Here is a 20,857-nt window from a genome sequence, read left to right on the forward strand (position 1 = left end):
TGATGACATCAGCACTGTCTGTTCAGAATATGGTAATAAGTGTCCCACATGCTGCGGTATAAGGCTCTCTGTAATGTTAAGCAAGAGTGTGCATGTGTGCACGTGCACACACACACACACACACACACACACACACACACACACACACACACACACACACACACTTGACTACAGTGAGAATAGAGCCCCTACCTAAGTACATGGACTACTTCATGCAAGTGCCATTGCACAAGTCTGACTTTGGCAAGACTGCAGCTCAACTTATAGTACATGACATCAGCAGCCCATGTGTGAGACAAGATAGACAAGATGTTGGCAGGCCTGCATAGGTTAATAGCTTTATAGGTTCATATGAGGCTGCTACCACAATGTCCCTAGGTTCATAGGAGGTGACTAGGATAATGGCCCTAGGTCCTTTTCAAACTTAGCCAAGTTGTACCATTGTTGCCTTATAGACCAAGATATGTAGTCCATATTTGCAAATCCATGGTCAACACCATTTGTCCCTGTCTGAGTGACATAGGTGAAACCCCCAGAGTAAATTTATGATTTCCCATCCAATTGTCCATATTACACTTAAATAGGGTCATTGAGGAGCTCAGTTTCACGTGCATTGGAAGTTTGTTCCATAGGAGTGGCAATCTCTGGGAGACATATCTGTCTCTCCAACATGTCCTGTTGATGTTGCAGGCTAGGTTAAGGTCTCTAGAGCATGTGAGTCTTGTTCCATTTGATTTGTGGAGGTGCAGCATTTCCATTAAGGCAGGGTTCGAGGCTGCTCTATAGGCCACCCACAAGTCACTTCTCAGCAATCTATACAATAAAGAGTACTGTAACAGGGCCTTCAGTCTGTCCATGTAGGTAATGTGTTGGAAGTCCCTGGATTTTTTTAGTGAGAATCCTCTGAGGTCTCTTCAGCTGTTGCAGGTGTCTGGTGAGGTACATGTACTTTCTTATTGGTCTGATGAGGGATAAGTACAATGGAGTTATAACATCCTTAGTCTTGGATGCTATGCCCTTACTTCTGAGGTATGCAGCGTAAGACCTTCCTTACCACTGTGGACACATGATGATCAAAGTTGAGGTTGCTATCAACCTACATTCCCAAATCTCTCACCATTGGGTTGGAACATAGGGGGTATTGTTAATAGTGTAATTTGCAGGGACCGCTCATTTCCTGAAAGGGGCAATAGTGTATTTTTTGGGTTAACTTTAAGTCTGTGGCTTTGGCAACAATCATTTATGTATGTAAGCCCATTCTGTAGTATGTTGACATTGTTTGGGGATTCAATGATTGCACCCAGTTTGCAGTCGTCCGTGAATTTGGTGAGCCATAGGCCATCAGGGTTTTGCCTGATTTTCTGAGAAATACATTCCAAACAGAAGGGGGCCCAGCACAGACCCTTGTGGGACACCACTGTTAAGTTTTCTGGCAGAGGTGGAATTCCCACTTATGACTGTATGTGTTCTTTTGGTGAGCTAGTTGGCTACCCATCTAATGACTGGTCTACTTCTAAAGCCTGACTCTCACATAACTACTTTCAAAATCCTGAGATGAAAAATCACAAAACTTCAAAAACCAGAACATTGACTGTTTACTAGGGTAAATAAGCACTTGGCCAACATGCCCTGTTCTCCACTGTAGTGTGATCCCGAAGTTGGTATATTTAGTTGGGGGGCTGGGGAGTGTGGTTGGCATAGCCCCCCACCTGCGTGGGTTTTACTTACCTCAGCATGAGATTCATTTACAGTTGGCCACATATTTACTTACCTTCGATGTTCTGGTTTCTAAAGTTTCGTGAGTTTCGTCTCAGGATTTTGAAAGTTAGTTATGTGAGAGTCAGGCTTTAGAAGTAGACCCTCTAATGATGTATGTATTAATCCCCATTTGGATGAGTTCAGCAATGATGCCTGAGTGGAGAATTATGTCAAAGCACTTGGCCATGTTGAGATAGGCAGTATGATTTGCCTTCATCCAGGACTTTGGTGACACTCTCGAAGAATTACACTAGGTTTAACCAGCATGATCTGTCCTTAATGAAGCCAAACTCAGTTGGGTGAAGAGTTTGAAGGTCACCAACGTCCTTATTGATAAGGTCCAAGATAATTCTCTCCATGATGTTATAGATGAAGCTGGTCAGGCTTATGGGTGTATAGTTCTCCCGATCAGTTGAGGGACCCCCCTCTGTGCAAGGAGATTATGGTTGCTGTTTTTCACTCTGCAGGACAAAGCCTGTACTTAGACTGGGGTTGAAGAAAGTACCCAGTGGTTCTGCTAACTCTTGCTTTAGACTGTTTAGTAAGCAGCCTAGGATGTTATCTAGTCCCATAGAGGCTGTTTTGACCTCGATGAGTGCGGTTATGACCTGTTCTTTGGAGATAATAGGTAGAGAACTGTTGACAGATGCTTTGGGGTATGATTGGTGGAGACAGGGGTGTGAAATTTTTGCCAAACCTGTCTGCTAGCAGGTTGGCTTTGTCCTAAGGTTCAGTATGAGTGGTACTATCCACTCTGAATTTGGTGCAAAGTCGTGCCTTCCCTTTTACATTACAGACATAGCGAAAGAAGGACGTGTGATTATCGTCATCTATGAATGAAATTTGGTTTGGTAATTAGCTTTAGCGGACATTACAAGATGTCTAATTTGCTTGTTCAAGCTATGGAAGTTGTTCATCTGCTGAGACTGTTCCCTTTTATTCCTGAACATCAGTTTCTTTCTCTTGTTGTATAATCTATTCTAGATGACGACCAGGGCAGCTTGTTTTTTCATGGGCAAGTTTTGATCTGTTTTGGTACAGCTAAGTCTATACACTTGTAAAGGTGTTTATACAGGGCATTTGTGTACACCTCCATATAGGAGCCTTTACTGTCAGTGGTGGCAGGAGGTTTGAAACTATTTATGCCATCACTTAGGAGGCTATAGTTTGCTTTGAAGAAATTTTTCAACCTTTTGGATCCTGGGGGTGGGGGGGTGGTCAGGTATGATTGTTACATTGAATGTGACTGATTTATGGTTAGACCTTATAAGGGAGGGTTTCACACACGGGGTGGTGCAGCAATCTCACTTGTTGGCGAGTACTAGGTCAAGGACATTCAAGCCCCTTGTGGGGGTGTGGACTAACTGTTCCAGAGCATTTGTGTTTACAACGTGCAGAAACCTTAGGGCAAGCGTGTTTGAATTGATATGTATCCTAGTCGATGGAAGGATAGTTAAAGTCCACATGCCTACGGTGTTTGGCTGTATTATGGGTGACTCATGTAGGTCCAGGAAGACACTGTGTGGTTTTCATGGCTCATGTTGGTGGACTTGTAGCTAACAATGATGTGGAGGGGGGAGTCTTTCCTACAGTTAGTTGGACTTGGTGGGACTAGGGAGTTGTACTGCTTTACTAGTCTTGAGGTGTATTTGTTTTTTAGTAAGATGGATACACCTCCTCCTTTGGTTCTTTCATGTTCATGTTCCTTTTGTGGCCTGAACATGTGGAAGGCATTATAGCCTTTCATGGCTGGAGTACTCTCTGTGGCCCTAAACCATGTCTCTGTGGCTGCCCAAACATCGACAGCTTCCCAAGTAAGAAGTGCCTCCATTGAGTATAGTTTCTGATTTAGACTCCTAGCATTAGGCAGCATAACCTTGAGTTTGTATTTTGAGGATATTTTTACATCACAAATTTTGTTCTTATGACATTGCCTAAAAAAGGCACTATGGAGGAGGCAAGTACCTTGGCCAGTAACTGAAAGGCAAGAGGTGACAGATGAAGACCATTCCTGGCAAAGCAGAATGGTCTGTCGACCATATCATCCCAGGCTGACAAATACTGGATCCCGCTGGTCTGAAACCAGTAGCGAAGCCAATTGCTGAAGTTGATAATTATTTTGTTTGTATCGAGACATCATCCTGAGTGAAGGTAGAATGCTGCTTAGGGCTACAGACATACCTGTCTGGGACAAATAATCTGACAGCTCAGGCATATCTCCCTTCATATAGTCCAATGAGGTATGTCTCAAGTCATTTACTCTAACATGGAGTATGACAGAGGTATGTTTGTTGTTGAGAGACTTGAGCATGTGCATGATTTTGTGGATCCTGGCACCTGACATGCACCTGGCAATGCCTTTCTCCTTGTACAACCTGATGAGGGGGACATCTGTGTGTCTGAATGGGTCTATATTATATCCTCGAATGCTTAAAAAAGTGAACACTGATTGATCAAACTTATTTTCGCAAAACTGCAAAATATCGAAGCAGCAGAAACTCACATTTTTTCCTAGGGAAAGAATTTGGTTGTCCGTTTCTGTTGCTTTGGTATTTTCAGTGTTATGGTAGAAAGTTACCGGTCGGATTCAGGTAAATGTGCGATTGTGTGGATGTGAGTGTTAGGGTGATTTAGGTGAGTTAGGGTTTGGGCTCGGGTTAGGTGTGTGTGCGATTGAGTGAACATGAGGGTTAGGGTGGATTTAAGTGAGTTAGGGTTAGGGAGCGGGTGAGGTGAGTGTGCGATAGTGATGGACCTTAGGGTTAGGGTTTGGGTTAAGGTAAGTGGGTAGTTAGTGGTGTGTGCATAGTTTAGTGTAGGGTTAGGTATCAGATTTTAGGTGTATGTGTGTGGATATCTGTTTGTTTGGTGTGCTTGTGTTGTGTGTATGTGTTTTGGATCAGCGATTTTTTCCCTGGGAAAAAAATCGCTGATCTGACAGTTCAAGATTGTAAGCTTTCTCTTAAATCAGGTCGATCAATCAGTGTTCGCTTTTTTAAGCTTTTGATGATATAATATAGACCCGTCTGAATTTGGATTCACTTATGACCAAGACATTGTTCTTGATGTGTTTTGCCTTAAAGGCTTAATAGGTGAGACACTGATACATTTGTTTTTATGTGTAGTGGGTTCTGTTTGGACTATAATGTATGCAGAAGGTTTGCATTTGCAAAGTCTCTGCTCTTTTGTAAGCTTCTAATGAGTACCTCAGTGTATGTGGATTTATGTGTTATGCATTTAGTTTGTTGAGGAGGTAAAGTATGTGTGCTGACGACCTGTTTGATATTTGGTTTGTTGTTACCTGAGAGAGACAGAATTTATCCTAAAGTCATTGTATACTTGCATCTCTCACATATTGTATTTGTAATTTTTAGGACTACATGGTTATCACTATACATGAGGCAATAGACACCTAGCTGTGTAAAAACACAAGTACCCTTATTAAGCCTATTTAATGGTTGTTGTTAGCGGAGGGATTTTGTGAGCAGCTACAATTGGGCCTGTCTTTGAGGGACACAGGTGCCTTCTTAGAGGTGGCTTTACAACCACCCAAACAGTAGTGAAGGTTGCACTTGAACAGGGTCATTGAGCAGCACTGCTTCACATGCAGTAGGAGCCTATAACAGAGGACTGTAAGTCATTGGGGAATATATTTGTCTCCCCAACATGTTCTGTTTATATCACAGGCTAGGTTGAGAACCCTGGGGCAAGTTCTTCTTGTCCTTTTTGATTTTCAGATGTCCAGCATTTTCAGTAGGCAGGGTCTGAAACTTCTCTGTAGGTCAGACATAGGTCACCTCAACAGCTTGCAGAGTACTGAGTACAGTGACAGGTCTTCTAGTCTTTCAACATATGTGATGTTTGGAGATCCTGCATTCTCCCAGTCACAAACCTCTATTTGTTTCTGCAATTGCTGCAGTTGTTTGGTGCTGTACAGACAGAAGGGAGCATTGCAGTCAATTAGTGGTCTGATAAGGGTGGAGTATAACAGAGCTGTGACCTCCCTAGTCTTGGATGTGATGTCCATATGTATGAGGTGTGTAATGCATAATTTGTGTCTCACCGCTATAGACACGTAGTGATGAAAGTGTAGATTGTTATGAACATGTGTTCACAAGTGTCACAACACTGTGAGTGAGTTTCGAGGGGTGCTATGTATATCATAATTAGCAGGGGTACGTCATTATCAAAGGGGATAATGATTCATTATTTGCTGTAAGGTTCAGTCTGTGACTTTGGCACCAATCCTTTGTCTCTGTCAGCCCCTTCTGTAATATGTTACCGTTATTGGGGGAATCTATATGAGTGTGTCAAATTAACAGTCATCTGCAAACATGGTAAACCACAGGCCATCTACCATTGTCAGCACTTCAGGGAAGTAGTTTCCACACAGTTCATAGGATCATAGGTTCATAGAAGGTTACTAGGCTATTGGCCCTGAGGCCTCTACAAGCCTAGCCATGTTATACACTTATTCCCTTATGGACCAAGATGTATAGTTTATGTTTGCGTGTGAATCTAAGATCTGCAACGGCTGCCACTGCCTACGAGGGACATAGGTAAACCCCCCATTGTATATCTACTGCTTCCCATCCAATTGCCCAGGTTATGTTTAAATAGGGTCATGAATTAGGAGTTTATTCAGAGGAGTGTCAACCTCTAGGAGACATATCTGTCTCTCCAGCACGTCCTGTTAATAACGCAGGCTAGGTTAAGATCCCTAGAGTGAGTGAATCTTGTCCCATTGGATTTGCTGATGTGCAGCAGCTTCATCAAGGCAGGTGTGAGGCTGCTGTGTAGGCCAGGCACAATTCACCTCTAAGCAGTCTATATGATACTGAGTAAGTGATAGGGACTTCAGTCTGTCAGTGTAGGTCATGTGTTGTAGGCCCTAAATTTTCTTGGTGAGAAACCTCTGAGGTCGCTTCAATTGCTGCAGATTTCTGGTGAGGTATATACAGAAGGTAGCACTGTACTCCATTATTGGTCTGATGAGAGCCGAGTATAGGGAAGTTATAACTTCCTTAGCTTTGGATGCTATACCCTTGCTTGTGAGGTGTGCAATGTAGAAGGTCTTCCTTACTACTGTGGACACCTGATGATCAAAATTAAAGCTGCTATCAACTTGCATTCCTAAATCTCAAACCACTGGGTTTGAACTTAGGGGGATATTATTAATGTTGTAATTAGCAGGAGTTTCTCCTTTCCCGAAGAGGATGCTAATGCATTTTTTTATGTTTAGTTTAAGTCTGTGACTTTGACACCAATCATTTGTCTATGTAAGCCCATTTTGTAGTATGTTCACATCTTTGGGAGATTCGATGATTGCACCCAGTTTGTAGTCATCAGCAAACTTGGTAAGCCACAGGCCATCTATTTTCACTTGGACTTCTGAAAAATAGATACCAAACAGTAGGGAGCCTAGCATAGATCCCTGTGGAACACCTTAGCATAGATCCCTGTGGAACACCACTGATAACAGGTCTGCTAGTAGAGTTAGCATCCCCAATTTTGACTGTGTGTTCTGTTTGTTAGCCAGTTGGTGACTCCTCTAGTGATGTAAGGGTTAATCCTCAGCTGGGTGAGTTTCTCAATGATGCCTGAGTGAGGGATTGTGTCAAAGGCCTTGACTAGGTTGAGACAGGCAGTGTGAACTCTTTTGCCTTCATCCAGGGCCTTGATGACATTCTTGAAGTCCACTAGGTTTAGCAGACAAGATCTACCCTTAACAAAGCCAAACTGGGTTGGATTAAGAGTTTAAAGGTCACCTATATCATTGTTGATAAGATCCATGATGATTCGCTCAATGGCCTTGCAGATAAGGCTGGTTATGCTTATGGGTCTATAGTTCCAGGGGTCAGTGGAAGTAACCAATTTCTGCAAGGGGATTATGGTTGCTGTTTTCCACTCAGCTGAGACAAAGCCAGTGCTTAGACTGAGAAAGAAGAGCATGATCAGCAGTTCTGCTAATTCCTGTTTTACAACATTTAATAAGCAGCCTGGGATGTTGTCCAGTCCTATAGCTGTGTTTTTGGCCTTGGAGAATGTGGCTATGACCTGTTCTCTGGAGATACTAGGCAGAGGACTAGTGAAAGGTATGTTATGGGGTATGATTGGTGGGGAAAGGGGGTGAAGTTTTTGCCAAACCTGTCTACTAGCAGGTTGGTGATGTCCTCAGGTTCAGTAAAAGTGGTATCGTCCACAGCTAGTTTGGCACAAAGCTGGGCCTTCCCTTTTAGATTTCAGATGTAGCTAAAGAATGCATTGTGATTTACCTTAGCTAGGGTGCTAATTTAGTTTTGTAATTAGATTTAGAAGACTTTACAAGATGTCAAATCTGCTTCTTTATGCTTTGCAGGGAGTTCTTCCTTTGCTGGGACCATTCCCTCTTGTTTTTTGACAGCAGTTTCTTTCTGTTATTGTATAACCTATTTATGCTGGATGTCCACCAGGGTGGCTTATTTTTTCATGAGGATCTTGATTTGATCTGTTCTTGTATGGCTGAGTCTATACATCTATATAGGTGTTTATAAAGGACATTTGTATACACCTCAGTATAGGGGGTCATTGCTATCAGTGTTGGCAGGGGGTCTGAAACTATTGTTGCTGTCGATCAGTACGCTATAGTTTGCTTTGGAGAAATGTATTAACTTTTTTGCTCCTGAGGATGGGTCACGTATGATCGTTATTTCAAACAACACTGATTTATGATCGGACTTTAACAGTGAGGGCCCCACACATGGGGTGGTGCAGCAATCCTTCATGTTGGTGAGTACTCTATCAAGGATGTTAGAGCCCCTTGTGGGGGTGCTGACTATCTGCTCCAGAGCATTTATGTTAACAGAGTCCAGGAACTTTTGGGCGAGTATGTTTGTGCTCATGTATGTTACCCAATCGATGGAAGGATAGTAGTCACCCATGACCAGGGTATTTGGCTGTACTGAGTGTTCATAGGTTCAACGTTCATAGGTAGGTATTAGGCTATTGGCCCTAGGGCCTATATAAGCCTAGCCAAAATGTACCCTGGCTTTTGCCACCCAAGAAAATTATTTTCCTGTGCCACTGTCGAGCAGAGCCACAGAAGTAATCCCCGGGGTGAATTTCCTACCTCCCATCCAATCCTCAAGATTTTGCTTGAAAAGTGCTAATGAGGAGCTTTGTTTGATATAGATAGGTAGTTTGTTCCAGAGTATGGGAAGTCTCTGGGACAGGAATCTATCCCTCCAGCATGTTCTGTTTATTGTGGTGACAAGGTTTAGGTCGCTAGAGCATGTAGCTTGGTGGGATTGGGATTTCTTTAAGTGGAGCATGTCCAAAAGCTCTGGGTTTGACATAGCTTTGTGTGTTAGGCAGAGATTAACACTGAGTAGGTGATATGCGATGGAGTAAAGCCGCAGTTTTTTGAGATGGTCTGCGTAGGGCATCTGTTTGAGGCTGGTAATCCTCTTTGTGAGGTATTTCTGTGGCCTTTCCAGTTGTTGTAGATGTCTTGTGAGGTACGTACCAAACGGGACGTTGTACTCTATAATGGGTCTAATGAGTGAAGAGTAGAGGGGAACAATGACCTATTTTTTCCTGGATGAGAAACCTTTTGTGATAAGGTGTGCCACATAGAAGGATTTCCAGACTACTGTGGCAATGTGATTATCAAAGGAGAGACTACTGTCCACCTGTTTCCTAAGGTCTCTTATTACACTTTCAGTGTTAAGTAGACTACTGCCTATGTGGTAGTTCATGGGTACAGAGTTTTTACCAAAAGGGATGACAATGTACTTTTTGGCATTGAGCTTGAGGCCATGGCTTTGACACCAGGCATCTGTCTCAGTGAGGCCCTTTTGTAGGATGTCCACATATTTTGGAGTTTTGATTATGGCTCCTAGTTTGCAGTCATCTGCGAACTTCATTAGCCAAAGATCTTCTATGTTAGCCTGTACTTCAGAGAAGTAGATACCAAACAGGAGGGGACCCAGGACTGAACCATGTGGTACTCCACTTGTCACTGGTCTGAAGTTGGATTTGGAGTCTGCTACCTTCACAGTGTGGGTTCTGTCAGTGAGCCAGTTGGCAACCCATCTTGTGACATAGGGATTTATACCTAGTTTAGTGAATTTATCTATAATTCCAGAATGGGGGATGGTGTCGAAAGCGTTGGCGAGATCTAGATAGGTTGTGTGAACCACCTTACCCTCATCTATGGCTTTGGTGACCACTTCAAAGAAGTCTATCAGGTTTAGGAGACATAATCTGCCTTTTACAAACCCGAACTGGGTGGGGTCCAGAGTTTGGAGATTACCAAAGTCATTGTTTATAAGTTCCATGATGATACATTCCATAGCCTTGCAGACCAGGCTCATCAGGCTAATGGGGCAGTAGTTTCTGGGGTCCGTGGTGGCTCCCCCTTTGTAGGATGGGATAACTGTCACTGTGCACCGTTCAGTGGGCACATAGCCTGAGGTGAGGCTATGACTGAACATGGTACTTAGGTGGGGTGCCAGTTCATTCTGTAGTTCATGTAGAATGCAGCCTGGGATGTTTGTCAGGTCCCATGGATGCTGTGTTCTTGGCTTTGGAGAGTGTGTTTTTTACCTGTGCAGCCATGATTACAGGAATTTTGCATTCTTCCGGTATAGAGATGGGCCCTTTAGGGGATGAGAGGGAGGTAAAGTTAGCACTGAACCTATCTGCCAGGATGTTGGAAATATCACTTGGTTCTGTATATTTAGTGCCATTGTGCTGTAACTCAGAGCAGATCTGAGTGTTGCCATTGAGATTCTTGACATAGCTATAGAATGCTTTGTGGTTGTCTTTAGAGTCAGTGGAGATTTTGTTTTCGTAACTAGCTTTGGAGGATTTTATGAGGGATCTCAGCTTCTTACTGAGGGTGACCAGGGAGTTCCTCCAATCATGGGATTTTACTCTTTTTTGTAACAGTTTCTTTATTCTGTTGCAGATTTTGTTTAATTATGTTGAATGTGAGTATAAAATGGAGGTTTTTTATGGCTGTTGAGTTGTCTGATGAAGTTGGGGCATTTGCCTCGACAAAAGTGCTTACAATAAATTGGTCTTTGTGAAGTTTAAAGCAGCTAACTTGCTTTTTGTTGTTTTTTGCAGAGTTTGTTTATGGCAGGGGACCACCAGATTGGCTTCCTTTTTTTGGAGGCTAGCATCTTGGTTCTGTTAGGGATTGCATGATCCATGCACTCGTGTAAGTGCTTATAAAGTGCATTTGTGTAGGATTCAGCAGTCATACCTCTATTGTCCGTCAGCATGGGTGTCTTGAAGTTTGCCACTTCTGTCTTAAGAAGCGTGAAGTTGGCTTTGGAGAATTTTTTTAAGGTGGTTTCTGTAATGGGGGGTGGGGAGGGATGTGGATGTCTATGGTGATTAGCTTGTGTTCGGATCTGACCAACGAGGAATTGACCTCTGGTGTGGAGCACCAGTTGCCCATGTTGGTAATAACCAGGTCTAGGATATTGCTGCCCCTGGTGGGGGTGTGGATAAGTTGATCCAAGGTATTGGAATTTATGAATTCCAGAAAACGTTGAGCACAAGAGTTGGTACATGAATAGTTTTCCCAGTTAATGGTGGGGTAGTTGAAATCATTCATTATTAGGGTGTTAGGTTGTATCCTAATATGAGTTACTCAAGTAGGTCCAGGTAGGCTTTGTGGTTTGCATGGTTCATGGTGGTAGACCTATAGCTAACAATGACATGGAGGGGGGAGTCTTTCCTACAGTTAGTTGGACTTGGAGTAACTCTAGGGAGTCATACTGTTTAACCAGTCCTGAGGCGTATATGTCTTTAATGAAGATGGAAACTCCTCTTCCCTTGTTTTTTTCAAGTCAGCTGTGTGGTCTGAACATGTGAAAGGCATTGCAGCCCTGCATGGCTGGGGTGCTTACTCTCTGAGGCATTGAACCATGTTTCTGTGACTGTGCAGACATCAGCATTTTCCAGGGTGAGACGTGCTTCAAGTGAGTGCAGTTTCTAATTTAGATGAGGGACCAACACAGATCCTTGGGGTATTCCATTGGTAAGTGGCTAATGTGTGTGTGTGTGTGTGTGTGTGTGTGTGTGTGTGTGTGTGTGTGTGTGTGTGTGTGTGTGTGTGTGTGTGTGTGTATGTGGAGGGTGCAGTCCCCAACTTTGAGAGTATGTGCTCTGTTGGAGAGCCAGTTGGCTATCCAGTTAAAACTGTATGACTTAATCCCCAGATGGGATTTTCACTATGAGACATGAATAGGGGATATTGTCAAAGGCCTTGGATAACTGAACATAGGAGGTATGTCCAGTTATCTGTCATACAGATCTTTGGGGTCAGTATCAAAGAACTCCATGATGTTTAGTAGGTAAGATCTATCCTTGACAAACACAACATGAGTTGACTCAAGGGTGCTGAAGGTCACCTATGTCCCTGTGGACAAGGTCCATGCTGATCCCTTCCCTAGCCTTGCAGATAAGCCTTGTCAGCTTATGGGTCAATAGTTGTAGTTCTGCATGTTATCAGATTGATGTGCAGTGCACATACAACATTTGATATTACCTTCTGTAGTGTAGATGATACATGTCTGGAAAAACTACTGAGACCCTGGAGCTGCAGTGTCTGATGGGGGCAACACATGGCTGTATTGTAAATATGTGACATAGTGTGAGATAGGGTCTTCATTTTTTAATGTTTTCACATGTAATGTCATGCATAAACAAGAAATGGACAATAAACGCCAATAATACTTAATGATATGTAGTTTTCCATAGCACGGCAAACAGCGGATTTGCTCAACTGTTATCAAAGTGTATACCATGTGAAATACACATTTGGACGTAGCTAAGCACTGCACAAATGCGAGCCGCATTGCTAAAGTCTGACAGTTAGTATTGAGTCTATGAAACACACCTGCTACTTAACTGACTCTGTGGCAGCATGTGTTAATGTATTGATACATTCCTTTTTGGGGTCAAATGGCGCTGGGTTTGAATCCTTTTCTCTCTCTCTCTCTCTCTCTCTTTTTTGGCCAGTGCTTGCAGGAAATGGAGAAAAATGAATGGCAAGTTTAGCTGTGTTTATCTGGTTCATGAAGTGTAGCAGCAAGCAAACTGGAAAACTGGAGCGCCCAGAAAGCAGACAGGACCCTGACAGCAGTGAATGCAACATAGACAGGTGTTTTCTAAACCCTCTTGTGCTAACAGGTGTAAGTGCAGGACTACCATAGACATGCTCCTTTGTTCAAACACAGTATATTCCATACACTTTTACTTTTGTCCCAATTCCCATTGTGTATAATCACATTATTATCAAATGTATGACTATGGGTATACTGTGTACTATATTCCTGTAAGTATATTTCTGCTATCTGGACTGGCATGGCCTTCACATTTACCTAACACACGTACACAACTACATGTGTAGTTTTTCATTGCTTACCACTGTTGCGTGCTGCTTACCATCATGCAAACACAGGGCTCGGGGGTGAGCACTGCCGAGCAAAGTGTTTGTGCGATAGTAAGTGGTGTGCAACATTTTCAAACAGTGTGTGTCCTCCCAGTAAATGCAGTAACTGGAATTGGTGGGAAACCATCATTCTCCATTGCTCTTGATCTGTGGTAGACATGGCAAGCATTTCTGGAGAGGGTGTAAGATTTAGGGCTCAGAGATGGAGTGTCCAGGAGTCCAAGATTTTTGTTAGACTCCTAGTGAAACACCACAGTGCCAGGCTCCTGCATGGGGACTATTCTGGGTTCCAGTATAAGTCATAGGCTTGGGATAGTTTGGCCCGGGCTGTAACCAGTGCCACAGGTATCCCCCGCACTAGTGAACAATGTAGGCATCACTACAATGACCTCCAGTGAAGGAAGAGGGATACCCTTGACCATTGGATTGGAGAATTTAGGACTGCACACATCCCATACCTGTGTAGGTATCAACTACAGAGAGCACTTTTAAGACTTAAAAGCTGAATACAGGCAAGACTGGTATTCATAATGGTATTCTGTTCTGTTTTTTCCACAGCTGCCATAGAAAGGAAGGTCAATATTAGTACCCATGGTGCTAGATTGGTGAGGATGAGGGAGGCATGGGGTATGTATGCAGCAGAAGAGTTGTGTTATTGTAGCATTAAAAGTTAAAGATAGCTTTTTTGGTATTTATTATAGAGTTGCATCAAATTGAGCATGCATATCTCAACTGTAATAAAAGCAAGTATGCATGCATTAGCCTGTAGAACAAACCAAGAGTACAGTATTAGACTTCAGCCAGAGGTTGTGGGTTCCAATACCACACTTCCCAAATACACAATGCTGTTAATTCTTCAATTATGTGTAACTTAAAGGTTTAAAATAAAAGCTCTATACCAGTAGCACACATGCCCTGCTGTAAACTGTAATCTGTATAATTGGAACTTCTGTTAGTGGGTGGTATTCTTAAGGGTAAAGGTTAAGATAATAGAGCCAAATAATTGTATTAATGCATTGTATGTCACACATGAAGGTACTAATCTTATCTCTTTTTTTCTCACACCCAAACCTTTCTCCCCCTTTTTATTTTAATTAATGAATTAAATTTTTTTTGTTTTATTTTATTACATATTGTCAAAATGTGTCCATGTCATCCATGTATACTACTTCATGAAATGCTCCACAGCACAGTGGGGTAGGCCTGCCCCACTGGATCAGCCTGACCCCACTCCATCAGCTATGGCACCATTGTCCAGCACATTTGGGAGACAACCTGGCAGCACTACCTCTTATGCCCTTACAGTACCTACCTCCTCAGGTAGACCTGCCCTGGAGGATAGTCCAGTGGTTCTCTCCAGGAGCAGTGGCAGAGGTGGTGAGTTTATTACCTGCACCACGTTGCCAGGGATGGTGCATAGGGCTGTGTGCTCCACTGTTGGTGCATGCCTATGCCAGCTGGAGAGGCTTCTCTCCTTCATTTTATGCAATACCAGGAGGAGGAGAAGCAGACATCAACTGCTCCAGCCACTAGCAGCTTGAGGTGACAGTGATGACAGGCCTGTGTGTGAGGACTCCATTCTCACTGTCACACAGCTTGACAAACATGGGTCCTGGATGTCTCCACCCTCAACCCATCCGTCGTGTTCGCCGACCTCTTTTGTCCATCACCATCCTTGTCTCATGTTTTGTTTGTCTTGTCTGTCTGCAATTGCTTCCTCACCTACCCAACTTACCAGACCCAAACATTCCTATGTCCTGCCCCAACATTCTTCTCTCTCTCTCTCTCTCTCTCTCTCTCTCAAAAAAAAAAAAAAAATGGGCATGTGTCCCACAAAAAAAAAAAAAAAAAAAATGCCCCATACATAGCTCTCTATTTTGCACACGTGTCGTGTCTTTTTGACACACTTGATTTAGTCCAGTTGGCTATACAACATGATTGTGTTGTGGTCACCCCTCTCTTTGAAGGTGACATTCCAAATTCAGCGAATATTCTGCATATAGTATCAGTTTTTACTGTTAAATAAATGGATAGCTATGTTTTTTTTCCTACCTCCCTCCTACACATTCCTGTATTGCTTTCAATTTGTTCTTCCCCTCGTTTGCTCCCAATTTCACCACTGTCCTATCTTCCCTATTTCTTTTCTTTAATGCATTATCATACAGCAGCAGTAATACAAAAGTAGTTAAAAGTACTAAATATAGTTGTATTTGAACCCAGTACCATCTGGCCCCAAAAAGGAATGCTTCACTGCATTAACACATGCTGCCACAGGGTCAGTTGTAATAGGCTCCCACTGAATGTGAAGCAGTGCTCCTCAGTTGCCCTGTTCAAGCACAACCCTGACAACTGGTTGGGTGATTGTGAAGTCACCTATGGGCTGGCACCTATGTCCCTCATAGACAGGACCAGTTGGTGCTGCTTACAAACACTCTGTGCTAAAAATGACCATCCAACTATGCTCAGTAAGGGTACTTGTGCTTTTACATAGCTAGGCTTCTAAACACCATGGTGCTATTAGGCTAGTAGCCTCATATGAATATATAAAACTATGTGCCTATGTATGCCTCCCAACCTGCTGTCCCCCACATGGTCTATTGATATTATCTGCTCTCACCTGCACTCTTGTAGAAATCAGACTTGTACTGTGCTCTGTACATGGTGTATGTACTTAGGTAGATGTTTTGTTCTCACTGCAGTCAACCTGGTGTGTGTGTGTGTGTGTGTGTGTGTGTGTGTGTGTGTGTGTGTGTGTGTGTGTGTGTGTGTGTGTACAGCAGAGCACAAGTGTATCCCACAGTTACTGCCCCAATGCCATGCAATAATAGTATTTTGATGCTTGCTCATGCCTACATATCCATTTCATATAGGCCTACTGATGTCATCTACTATAACTTCACCTGCGCTGTATAAATCAGACTTGTGCCATGACACTTGCGTAGTCAGTGTATGCAGATAAGTGGGGCTGTGTTCTCACTGCAGTCAAGTGTGTGTGTGTGTGTGTGTGTGTGTGTGTGTGTGTGTGTGTGTGTGTGTGTGTGTGTGTGTGTGTTTGAGCTCTTCCTTGACATTGTAGACAGCATTTTACAGTAGCATGTGGGACACTGTTATCTTCTCCTCAACAGATACTGCTGATGTCATCAGCTATAAAGTGTTGTCTGACACACTCCAAGTCAGACTTGAGCTGTGGCACTGGTGTAAAGTACTGTTTTCTGTAGTCTATTCACTTGTTCTATTCTCACTGCAATCAACTGTGTGTGTGTGTGTGTGTGTGTGTGTGTGTGTGTGTGTGTGTGTGTGTGTGTGTGTGTGTGAGTTGTTGCTTGACATTATACAGAGCATTTTACACCTGCTTGTGGGACACTGTTACCTTCTTCTTAACAGACACTGCTGATGTCATCTGCTATATCACATTTTTGGATGTGCAGTACTCCCACCAGGGCAAGGTCAGAGACTGGCCTGGAGGCCAGGCAGAAGCCACTTCATCCTATACAATAAAGTTTACAGTGATATGGCTTTTAATCTATCTACATATATCATGGGATGGTGTGTAGGCCCTGTGTTATCTTGCTGATAAAGCCCTGTGGTCTCTCCAGCTGCTACATATCTCTGGTGAGGTACACATAAAAAAGAGCATTATACTTTATTAGTGCTATAATGCGGTTTGACTACAGTGCTGTCATACAATCCTAAGATCTCAGTATGATGGCATGACTTATTATCTGCACAACACAGGCTTTCAATAGCAGTGTTGACACTTGGTGGTCAAAGTTCAGATTGCTATTTAAATGTGTTCCCAGTATTTGTATCACTGAGTTTCTGCATAGCAGGACTGTTGTCAATGCTGTGATTAACATGGAACTCCACTTATCACACAGACATTACAAACACACACATTTCTGCATTTATTTGTACATTGTGTGCCTTTGTTACCATTCAATTGTGTGTGTTACTGCCTCCTGTACTATGTTATAACCATTGGTGACTCACTGATTGCACACAATACGCAAGAATCAGTAAACTTGGTTAGCCTAAGCCAAAGGCCATATAGTTTAGCCTGAACTGTCGAGAAATAAAGTTCAAACAGTGAAGAGCCAAGCACAGATCTATGGGGTTTGCCAGGGCTGACATCTCTACTGGTTCGGGTTGATTCAGCAACTTTCACATGATGTGTTCTGTCAGTGAGCCAATTGTTTACCCATCAACTGATGTCAAAGGGTTTTCTCACTGATACCTGCATGTGTGATTGTGTCAAAACCCTAGGTCAGATCACAATAGGCAGTATGCACTGTCTTACCTTCATTCAGGCCACTCACAAGGAATAAATGTACTGTGACAACATCACAGATCACCTATGGTGTGACCCAGCACATACACCTTCCTGGTACGACTGAATACACAGTTTAACATACCTTCCACATGGCTTATGTTCCCATACAAGTATGTACATGAACATGCATCCACCTGAGTTGGGAGGACAGCATCTGATGCATGCATGTATAGAAACATCCTAACTCTCCTCAGCTATGAAGTAGACCAACAAGTCATCATGGAACACTTCTACATGTACATTAATAATATTTCAGGTGTGTGCAACAGACCTGTGTGACATGTTACTGCCACATCAGGTCCATTACATCTGATAGATGTCCTCAGAGAGGTCATTAAGGGCATGCATAATGACAACAGTATCATGTTGTGGAGCTTGAACAAGTGAAGGCATTTGATACAAAGCCACACTGAAATATTCAATCAGCACTGCCATATGTGGCCCTAAACAGCTATATCACCAAATGGGTAGACCAGATTATGACATATGTGGCATCTGACTATGTCAAAATGTGTGATGTGACATTTATCTCTGATCCAGTGATGAGGTTGGTACATCAGGGGTATCTGCTAGGCCCCTTCATGCCCATTAGTTAAGTGAGGGAGATCACAGATGACATGCACATGCTGTGTCCAAACAGCTGTCTGAAGGGCTACAGCTTGTGGGCAATCATTAACTCCACTTGTGATATTTATATAACACAGACAGTATCAAGACATACCAGAGACTGCTGCTACAGCCATGACAACACATGCACTGATAAGACACATGGAGGTATTCGTTGACTCAGGAAACAGACACACCAACCAAGTATAATGTGGACATCATACCCTATAATCAGACCAATAGGTATGCGACTTGTGCCCTGGGGTAGAGTGTAAGTGCTACATCCACCAGCATGTGGCCACAGTGCTAACTACTCCATTGAATGTAACATAAGTACTGGGTATGTGAAGGACATGCACATCAGAGGGCATAATAACTTCATGGTTCCCAGCCTTCATCAGATCAATAACTGTGCACAATGCACCCTTCTTAATGTACCTCCCTACACATCTTCCAGTGACGTGTACCACCTTTGTCACAGTGCACTGTCACACAGCTTATTGGCCATACCTAGGTATTTTTCTGTGGAATATACAAGACTGTCTGATGGTGCAGAACACCAATTAAGTTGTTACACCAGATACATCTGTGCTACCTTTTTAGCTTATGCACCCACTGCATACATAGATGTTTGACAACATTAATGGCATGCATATCATTTGTGACATTGTGGATTGTGCCATAGATATATACCATGCACACAAGGTAACTAGACTGTATTACCCATACTGTCATATACAGTTAATAGCAGTGTCTCTTATAACACCTCCTGCAGATATTACAGTACCAGGACAGTGTGCGTGGTTACCCTCATAGTGTGTGGATGTATCATAATAGTTGTCAAGTGTGTGTGTGTGTGTGTGTGTGTGTGTGTGTGTGTGTGTGTGTGTGTGTGTGTGTGTGTGTGTGTGTGTGTGTGTGTGTGTGTGTGTGTGTGTGTGTGTGTGTGTGTGTGTGTGTGTGCAGGTATGCATGTGTGTGCAGGTGTGCACGTGTGTGCAGGCTCTTCTCTTATCACATATGTAATGTCAGAAGCATGGGATTAGTGGTGGTATTATTCTGATATTGGACAACCACAAAACCAAGAACAGAAAAAAAATGAACCAAACCAAGAATAAAAATTAAATTGTCCAGCCGGAACAGGACCTGGAACTCACTCCACAGCCAAGAGTATGAATATAATGAAAATTTTAATTGCAATCCACAAACATAAAAAAACAAGCGCTTTCACTCGGTCACTACCGAGCTTTTTCAAGGTACAAACAGGGTGTAATCAATTCAAAGGTATTAAATAGTAAAAACAGGTCACATGACCAAGATTGTTTATTAACCTTCTTCTAAATCACACCTTAATTGCAGAGGTACCAATGTTAAAAATCCAAAAGCACACAGGATACTAACCAAGATCTGTGCCTGAAAAATAGCACTAAAACATATCAAAAACATTTTCTTCACACAATAATGTAAAATTAATAAATGTCCAATGTGGAAATAAAAATTAGTAATAATAATTCATGAACAAGTGCTTCAAAAACAACAATAAAATATTAAAAATGTGTCCATGAAACATATTAAAAGCAATACCCTTATAGAAAATCCACAAATCATAACTCAAATAAAAATAACAATGTTTATACTCAATTAAAACTTTATAGTCAGGCCATTCTCAACCTTAATACACTACTAATATTGATATTCTCATTTAAACCAGGGAACCTACCCGCGTCCAACTTCAGTTGCCAATAAAGTTTGCGGTATTCTAACCTGGCCTCCCAATTACCTCCCCTAATGTCGGGCAATACCTGTTCCAAAACTAAAAACTTCAATTCCGTGTTGTTACAATCTTGTGAATGTTTGTAAAAGGCATTGTTCTCTTTGCCTTTTGAAACATCATAAAGATGCTCATAAACCCTTCTCCTTAGGGGTCTCTCAGTTTTCCCTACATAAAAACTGAAACAATACATACATATACCCAAATAGACCACCCCTTTAGATCCACAGTTGAAATATTTATTAGAATTAAACTTAAACTTCCTAGAGGGAATGTAAACCGTGTGGTTGTTAATCATAGCACTACACTGCTTACAAATCCCACATTTATGGGTGCCACATTTCGAAAAATCAGTTACTACCATAATGTTTTGTTTCATCTCAAACAGATCTTTTAAATTGGCATCCCTTCTCCTAACAAAATGGGGATGGTCCTGCACAAATTGTCTCAGTTCATCATGTAGGGTGAGTATAGGCCAGTGCTTCAAAATGATATTCTCTATCTCCTGGGAATTAGCTGAATAAGTGTGAATAAAATTGCCTTTCGAATCCGGTTGTTTCACACCTCCTTCACTGTCAAGGGCCCAAGGACCAGTTCCTAATAAAGGGGGATATTTAAGATCCCTATTCAGTATAACTTCTTGACTCAATTTGTCAATCAAGGAAGCAGGATAACCTTTCTCTAAAAACAGATTTGTAAGAATGTGAACTTCCTCAATAAAATTTTGTAAGGAGCTGGACATCCTAGATGCTCGAATAAGCTGCCCTTTAATAATCCCGCTTTTCTGATAAGGGGGATGCCTACTGTCAAAATGGAGGTATGAATTAGAAAATGTGGCCTTTCTAAATAATTTAGATTGAAATTTCTGATGATTATAATCTTTAAAAAGAGTCACATCTAGATAGTTTAATGTATCTTTGTCAATCTTATGAGTGAACCTCAA

This window comes from Protopterus annectens, chromosome 6.part0 (assembly GCF_019279795.1).
Source record: "Protopterus annectens isolate FY-2018-M chromosome 6.part0, PAN1.0, whole genome shotgun sequence".
NCBI classification, from domain to species: domain Eukaryota; kingdom Metazoa; phylum Chordata; order Ceratodontiformes; family Protopteridae; genus Protopterus; species Protopterus annectens.